This window comes from Zonotrichia albicollis, chromosome 8 (assembly GCF_047830755.1).
Source record: "Zonotrichia albicollis isolate bZonAlb1 chromosome 8, bZonAlb1.hap1, whole genome shotgun sequence".
NCBI classification, from domain to species: Eukaryota; Metazoa; Chordata; class Aves; order Passeriformes; family Passerellidae; genus Zonotrichia; species Zonotrichia albicollis.
In genome coordinates, this window is record NC_133826.1 from 31,528,724 (window position 1) to 31,537,708 (window position 8,985).

The following is an 8,985-nucleotide window of genomic DNA, read 5'->3' on the forward strand; positions in this document are numbered from 1 at the left end:
AGTGACCCCACAGGGCTGGTGGTCTCGGGAGGAGTTTGGGGGACTGCAGGATGCACTTATGGGCAGAATGGCGGGTCCGGGGCATCACCTGCGATCGGGTGGGGTAGTTGGAGGTCCTCAAGGCAGTCTTAGGGAACACGGGCACAAGGGAGGGAATTGGCAGGCACTTAGGGGTGTGGGGAGCACTTGGAGTCCTTAAAGGAACACTTGAGGGAACGGGGGAGCAGACTGGAGCCTTCAGTGTGCACTTAGGGATCCCGAGGGGCACTTGAGGCCGGGCTGCTCTCCCACCTCCTTTGCACCGGACGCTCCGTTCGCTGCTCCAGGTTGAGCCTCTGCGGGAGGTATGCGAGAAGTGACGCGGGACCGTCCCGAGCCCCGCAAAATCCCCCCTCGGTCGCCTCCGGAGCCCTCAGGCCTGACCCGCTCCACCGCCCGCGCTCTCGTGTGGTTTCGCCCCAGCGCTCCGAGCTTGGGCGATGATTGGTTCAGGGCGGAGCCGGGCGGGCGCTGCAGCCAATGGGAAGCGGGGGAGGGGGAAGGCGGGGGAGGGGAGGGGTCCTTGGGAGGGCTTTGGGGATTCCTGGAGGGGTTTGGGGGCCTGGGTGCACTGAGAGATGCCCAGGGAGTCCTGGGGGTTGACTGGGATGGTTTTGAGGATCTCAGAGAGGTTGTTTGGGATCCCCAGGGAAAGACTTGGGGAGGAGGGAGGTTGTTGTGGTTCTGGGTATCCTAGAAGGGACTGGTGCAGGAGGGTCAGGGGGATTCCCATGTGGTTTGGGAGGCCCTCGGGTTTGTTAAAGTGGCAGAGAGCTGGGATCCCACTGACAGAGACCCCCAATATCCCCTATGGATCCTGCCAAATCTTGCCTAGAAACTCCAAACCTTCGCAGGGACTCCCAGATCCTGACAGGACTCTCTCAGCTCCCCTTAGATCAGTTAGCCCGTCCAAGGGAATGATAGAAAAATTGGCTGGCAAATAAACTTTTTAACACAATTTGAAGCATTAGAAAGCAGGCATTCTTTATCTGTGCAGGACACACTGAAGGACTTCTCCTTTAATCTGATGTGTGCGGTGAAACTTTGCCACAGGGTATGGTCCTGTAGGGGCCACGATCAGATCTCTGGTGGTCATATTCACGGAATGCTTCCATATTACACGTGACCTTTCCTTGAAAGTTTCCCTTGAGCATGCACTGTTACTTCTTGTTACATAATGTAGTGTTGAGAGTTTTTTGCAGGACAATGGACATATGCAACATATGCACAATCCAGCCTTCATAGAAACTGAGTAAGGTCACCATGCCCTTGAAGGACACAGAAGGAAAAGAATACGCTCAAAAGCAGACAGTTCAGGATGCAAAGGCAGACAAGAAAACCACAGCAAGACACATGAAGAAGGAAGACTAACTAAAATAACCAAATAGATTAAAATATATGCCTAAAAAGGATTTAACCAATCATGTATTAGCTTGAGGTGTGAACAATAGAGAATAGTATAAATACGGCTTGCTTTTTGTAATAATTTGGCTTCACTTGATCATATTGGTCATGGTGTGATGTCCCGTTAATGATCCTGTGCAATGTAGCAGCCCAGAGCCTGCAAGATTTTCCTGGCAGTCAGAAGCCTAAGATAGGAAATGCCAAGTCATGGTGACTGGACTAGAAGCCCCCCTCTTCCACCTTTGGACCCCTTGCTTATCTCTAAGACTATAGGTCATTTTCCTTTAAGCCTTGCTATGGGACAATTTCTGAAACTCCTGTACCCTATATAAAGAGCTGCTTTTACCCAGCTCAGGCAGAAGAGCTGTCACTAGGAACTTTCACAGAAGAATCAATAAAAGACACTCCTGTGGAACCCCACACAGCTCTTCTCTCTCCCTGTGTCTGCCTGCCTGGGCACCTAGCAAGCTGAGAGCTGAAATCACAATGAGCTGATAATCACTAAAGAGCTGATATCTCTTAAGATTGCTAAGGTTGCCTGCGGCTAAGAACTGCTTGGGAGCTCGGACAGCTGTGTTGAACAGGTCAGAGTTATCTGGACACCCGTTGCAGCCTGCTGGGGTCAGCCTGAACCCCAGAAAAGGTTGCAATAATGTAACTTGACAAAAACACCACTACATTCCTCATTACCTATTTTCTGCTGGCTCCATGTGTGCTTGTAATTCTCTCAGCATACCTTTACATCCTTTCAGCTTTTTTCCCACTTGTCTTTAAGCTCCGTCCAGCATCTTCAGGGCAACTGAAAATTTCTCTGCTTCGTGTCATTTATCAGGAGCCCCAGAACTCTTCCAGGGACCCCCATCTCCCCAGAGGGACCTTGTGGTTTGGGGGGTTCAGAGGGCTGAGGGGATCACCGGGTAGTTTTGGGGGATCTCCAAGTGGTTTTGGAGGTCCCTGGATGGCTTTGGGGGTGGGGTCTCTGTCTCTGGACAGTTTTGAGGATCTCTGTGGTGTTCAGGGTTTCCCCATTTTTATGTCTTCATTTTAAGGCAAAGGCCCTTTAATTCCCTGTTTACCATTGTCTCTCCTGGCTCCAGCTGGTTTTCTTCAGCTTTTTCAGTCATTTGGGCCAGAATTTCCCATTCCTTGGAGCTCCCCACTGGGACTTGGGTCATTAATTTTGGGAAAAACATCTGGATTTGGTTTGTCCTCTCCCCAGGGTCATAGTGTCAGGAGAATAAACCCACAAACAACAGAGGTTTTTTTCCAAAAAGGAGACAGAGGAGTCCTGTAACTTTATTCAGATAAAGGGAGAGGTCAATGGCATTCCCCCTAGGGCCTGCCAAATTTTTGGAGGATGCAGCCTCCTTTTTATCCTAATTTCCCTGCTGCATTTCCCTCTCTCTTTCCCCATTGGCTGGGGTGCTTGAGAGGCACAGTCTTCCTGAATCACCTAATACAGACCCCCTTCCAATGTATACCCCCCCTATTTCTTTTCCTTGTGTCAATCAATGGAATTCATATGGAATTTATGGTTCTTCCCATTGTTTCTTTTATCTCTTAGTATCCATTTTTGTTCATCAGCAGACCCACAGTCTGTTTGTAAAGACAAATCCCTCATTCTTTTTAATGGAGTCAGCACCATGGGGATGGCAATTCTTTTGAGTTCCACTCTGTCACATCCTATCAGTAACAAGATCCAGCTGCCAGTTCCCAAATTCTCTGGAACTGTGGGTCATGCCTCCCTGGCCCCTCCTCCTCACATCCCATCCTGAAATTTTGCTGAATCTGCCCAAATCTGCATGATTTGGCTGTGGTTGAGCCACATTTGGGGATAAAAAGGGCAATTTGGGGGCAAGTGCTCTCTGTGTCTGCAGAGTCCCTGGAATTCTGGAGTTGACAGGCTGGTGAGTGGGGAGACTTAATTCCCTGTTTTTAACTGGATTTCCTTATTCTTTCGGATGGACAGAAATTGAGGAGGGTTTTTTTTTGCCCAAATTTCAGATATTTTTACCCTTTACCCTCCCCAATTTTATGTCTTTTCCCTTCACAAGTTTCATAATTTCAGACCTTTTTCTTTACAAATATTGGATTGAAACAGTTTTTGTGCCCAGTTTTTAAAATTTTTGCTCATTTCCCCACAAATCTCAGGGGTTTGCCCTTTTTGTGCACTTTCCCCCCAGATTTCAGATTTTTTGCCCTCTTCATGCCCACAATTTGGAAATTTCCAAATTTTTTGAGGCTGAATTGAGGATTTGGGGGAACTTGAGTGGGATAAGGTGGAGGGAGGTTTGTCCTGGATTTTGAACACCATTTTGACCCAAACTAGGGGGAATTTGGGGTCCCAAATTTCATCGTTTTCATAAAGTTTTAGTGTGAATTTAGTGGAAATGGGGTATTGAGGTGTGTCGTGGTCCGTCCTAGTGTACGGGTGACGTGATGATTTTTTGGTGCAAAAATAACCAGCAAGGCACATGGGGATTTGCAGTAACAAATCAACAAAATGCAATTTTATCGAAGTAACCACAACTGATATGCGTTGGTGAGGGGATCTGGGGAAGAAAAGGAGAAGATAAGGGAAGAGGGTGAGACAGAGTAGGGATCCATCCTGAATTAGGTGAAGTGTCTAACAATGGTGAAAAGTCTGTGAGGCCAAAGCTGAAGGAAAAACTTGTATGCCGAGACAGCAAGGAGACAGAGAAAGAAAAGCAGAAAAGACCACGAGGTCAATTTGCCCCGACCTAGAAATTCCTTTGATAAAGAAGAACTGGTGCTAAGTGTCATGCGGGATGAATATGTATGAACTTATTGTGAAACTGTATGCATTTGGAAGGGGGATAAAAGGAGGTCTGAAATTTTCAGGGGTACGCATGCCTTTTGAGGAGAATTTTCTCCGTGTGCGTCCGGCGTCATAAATAAACATACCGAGCTTTACAACTTTTATAAAGTTGTGAGGTTTCTTCTTTTCTCCGCAAAACAAGGGAGGAAAGGAGGACGGGGGGAGGTATAGTGTCCGGTTTTCAGCTGTTTGGAGGGCCTGGAAAGGCCCGAGGTGGCCTTGGGGCAGCCCGCTTATCAAAGGACGAGAAGAGGCTTCAGTTCTTCTTTCAGTCTCTATGTTTGTTAATTGTTTATCTAAAAGATTTTCTTTCGGCCCGACAGAGGTCTGCTCAGCAGCCAGCCATGAGCACACTGTCCCCCCTCCGGGGCGGTCACCTATCTTTATACCCAAAGTTGCGTATACAATATTTATCATTTTTCCCCAATACCTTTCACCCTTATTGCCCAGTGCACTTTTAGTAATGACCAATCCCAAAGTGCCACCATCACCACAGAAGATGGAGGAGAAGAAGAAGAAGAAGAAGGACAGGACACGCCCCAATTCCTCCATCTTACTTCTCTAAACCCCCCTGTACAGAAATCCTAAACCCTGTGTCTCACCCTCTAATTAACTAATCCCTTCACCATTCACCCCGGTGAAATCCTCCTATCCTCATACAGGTGTCGTCTCCTGTGTAGGATCAAAGTCCAGCCACCAGACACTTCTGGCAACATTCCAGGACTCCCGAGCCCCCCAAGGGTGGTCTCAGTGACTCGGCACCTCAGTCCTGAGGTGCTGAGATCCCACAGTATAGCTACCGAGACGTGGTGCCACTTTCGTCCTTCAGGGTCCAGCCGTCGAAGCTCACTAGGGCACGTCTCGGGAGATCTCAAAGGAACAGCTGAATTGCACCCCGATTATACTATTTTTCATTGGGGGGGGGAGGGGAGCCAAAACAAAGGTCTGCAAGGAGGGGAAAGAACAGGAAAAGGGAGGGGTATACACCTAGTAATTTTTTTCACGGCCCAGTGCTCGCAGGTGCGTTTATTCTGGGTAGCCTTTCCCCCCTTTGTGCACACCTCCCTTGAGCTGGAGGGGGTGTTCAGTCCCAGTCTCTGGAAGAAGGTGCAAGGGGGGTTTTCTTGCATGGGGATTCCTTGTCTTGGTTCCTTGATGAAGAGGCTCACATCTCTGTTTGTCTGTCATGGTGGTTGAAGGCAGGTGAGAGGGGTCTTCTCTTGGAGGGGGGAACCACCCCAGAGCTCAGACCAGCCAGGCCAGGAGGTAGGGAGAAAGTCCATATCCATTGTTCAGAAAGGGCAGAGTGTCCCCTTCAAGTTCAGCATGACATTTTCTGCAAACAACACCTGTGAAAATACTGAGCTAATAGGCATATGACTTTCCCTTCCCACTGGCTCAACAGTTTTTAACTTTTTGGTGGTCTTCACGACAATTGTAAGACAAAAATGATAGATATTTTGGACAGACTCTCACAAGATGGCATCAAGGTAAGGGGTTGGTGGGGGAGGGCTGCACCAGCATTTTAACCCAATTTTGAGATAAATATAGGTGATTTTGGTTGAACTTTATCCTTTTTGGATAATGTTTTGGGCAAATCAGAATGGATTGGTGTAGGAGTATCAGGGGGTAGGACAGTTGAGATGGATGGAGATGAGAGATCCCTGAAGCCAGATCGTGGAATTTGCGGTTTATTGCAAAGAGCCTGGGTGCAGGGCCCTGCTGGGAGCTGCCAGCCACAGCTCGGAGCAGGCCCGAGGGAAGTAAAGACAGTGGTAAGGAGGATGACAGAGAGAGAGGATGAGAGGATAAGGAGAGAGTAAAAGAGAGGATAAGAGAGCGAGGTTCCCATTACAATACAATAAATCCTCTTCTGTGTTGAATATTCTAATTCGCATTAACCAGTCTAGTGCAAGATACACATCCTATAGCATTTGCATACAGCCTATAAGAATCATTACCACCGTGTGTTACATTTTAAGCCCTAAAAACTCCTCTTTGGACCCCTTCTGCCAAGCTGTAGGGTCTGCTCTGACACTTGGAGCTGTCCGCAAGCAGAGGGCGTTGTTCCATCAAAAGGGGATTACCTTCAGTTGGCCACACCATGGTTTTCCAGTTGTTCAGTAATTGAGGTGTCTCAAAGCTTGCTTTCATTTCAATCTCGCTTATAGTTTCTATATTCTCAAAATCTTTTGCCAGGCAGTCATATTTATAAGGCTTTCCTGTTTCATCTTCCCCAACAGATTGGGGAATTTGAAGTGGTCTTGGAGGGGGGATATCAGGGGGAGGGAGTTATAAGATATAATTAATATAATATAATATAATATAATATAATATAATATAATGGCTCTTTTGTTGAACTTCATTTTGATCCAAACTGTAGGGAATTTAGAGGGAAAAATAAGTATTTTGGCCCAAATTTGTGGGATTTGAGGCAAAATTCATAGTGTTTGGTAGGTTTTGGGGTGGATTTGGTGGCAACAGGGGCCAAAATAAGCCCCAAGGGAATCCATGGGATGAAAAAAGGCATTTTGGGGGGTATTTGAGGGTTCTGGAGACATCTCTGGGCTCACACGGATTTTTCCCATAAAATAGCAATTTTTAGTAATTTTGGCTGTTTATCACTGCAGTGGCACAGGTTGGTCCTGGTGGCTCCTCCTTCCCTTCTGTGGTAAGCAACAATCCCATTTTGCAGACAAAATAGCCAAATTTCTTGATTTTGGACTTATTTGCATGCTTTTTTTGTACAGAAAAGGAAATCCTGAAAGCCTGGGGTGTCTTTTTCCTGAAAATTCCCTTTTCCTCTAATTTTGTGTCTTCCTCAACAACCTCTCAGCTTCATAGTTATTATTTTTAATGAAAAAGTGTCTTTAAAAATAATTTGGTTTAATACAATAGCCTTTAAAATCTTCTTTTTCATGAAAAAATCCCCTTTTTCCTCACTTTCTAAAGAAAAAATGAAAATGCACTTCATGCTCATTATTTGGGTTTACTTTTTAGTTTTGGGGAGTTTCTTTTGAGGTAAAATTCTAATTAGCTGTTTTGGTGTTTTTTCAGGAACAAAAACCACCATTGATACTCTGACTGTATTTTTTGGGGGGGGGGAAAGTCTATTTTTGGAATGTTTTTTATGAAAAAACGTCTCTTATTTGCTCTATTTTAATAAAAACAATTAATTTTTAAGGAAAAAAACCCCTCCTATTCCTTATTTTCTTAACTTTTTCTTCAATTTTTTAATGCACAACTCATATCATTCCTATTTCTTAATTAGTTTTTTAAGGAAAAACCCTTTTTTCCCTCTTTTCCTCCTAATTTATTTTTCTTTCTTTTTAAAAGACTTCATATACTTTCTTTTAGATTGGCATTTCTAAGGAAAACCACCTTTTATTCAGTGTACTTTAATTTTTAAAATCCCAATTCCTTATTCTCCTGTTGATTTTTCTTCAAAACCACAATAGAAAAACAAAACAAAACAAAACAAAACAACCCCTGACTTTTATTTAAGAAACACCCCTTTATGCCCATGTTTTATTCCCAAACCTCATTATTCCTATTTTTCCTCCAAACACCCAAATTCCATTTTTTTTTAGAAAAAAAGCCAGAATTACCCTTTTTTACCTAATCCCCCAGTTCCCTATTCCTTAAATTTAAAAGGCACCAAATTTTGTCCTGGTTTAGGGCAAATTTGGGAGAAAGCCTCCAAAGGGGGCCCCTCCAGAAAGCAAACTCACACAACCCCTCCCCCCAACATGTCTGGGAAGGATTCCTTGGAGACAAATGGAAAGAACCTGTTTATTTAACAGGCAAAACATCCCCCAGCACACAAAATGAGCAATACCGGATGACACTACTCTTTCATCGCTCTGAAAAAGATGACAATTCAGAAAGTCTCTCCTGGGAGTGGTCGCTCTGTTCTCAGTCCCTCCGGTGCTGGGGTAGCTGCTGCAGGCCACAAGGTGCAAACTCTCGGTGTTTCTCAGGTCCCAGTCTGGAGCAGGCTCAAGTGGTTCCAAGAAAAGGAAAGAAAAACAGTCCATTAAAAATTTGGACTGCCTAGTTAGTTTAACAAGCAGAAGCAAAAGCAAAGCAGGAGCAAGAGCAAAGCAAAAGCAAGAGTAAAAAGGAAAAGCTGCTCTCTGTACTGCCCCGTCTCTGTGTCCCGCCAACCGCTGGGGGAGTGAGCAGACAGATAACTGATAACAAAACAAAGCTTCCCTCTTCCGAGCCAGTCTTGAAGGTACAGAACATAATATCCAGCATGAACAGAACAATGACTGGGGGTACAAGCATGATAACATCACCCTAGGACAGTGACAAAACGATATATGTCTAAAATTTATGTTGCAATGTGATACCCACTATTATAATTGTTATATTACTAATATATAATTGTCGCAGACATTTTTTCATAGAAATCCTTTCTTTGAGACTTGTTCATCTTCTGGGAATCTGAGGCCCCAAGAAAGAGAATGTAAACAATGATTATCAGCTGCTGTGGAATGCAATAGGATGCACCTGTGATTGGTTCATGTTCCATGTGTGCAATTAAGGGCCAATCACAGGGCAAGCTCTCTGGAACACAGTGACAGAGAGCTCTCTTGTTTTTAGATTATTTTCTATTCTATTCTTAGCAGCTCTCTGCAACTCCTCTCCTTATTCTTTTTAGTATAGTTATAATGTATTACATATCTTATATCAATAAA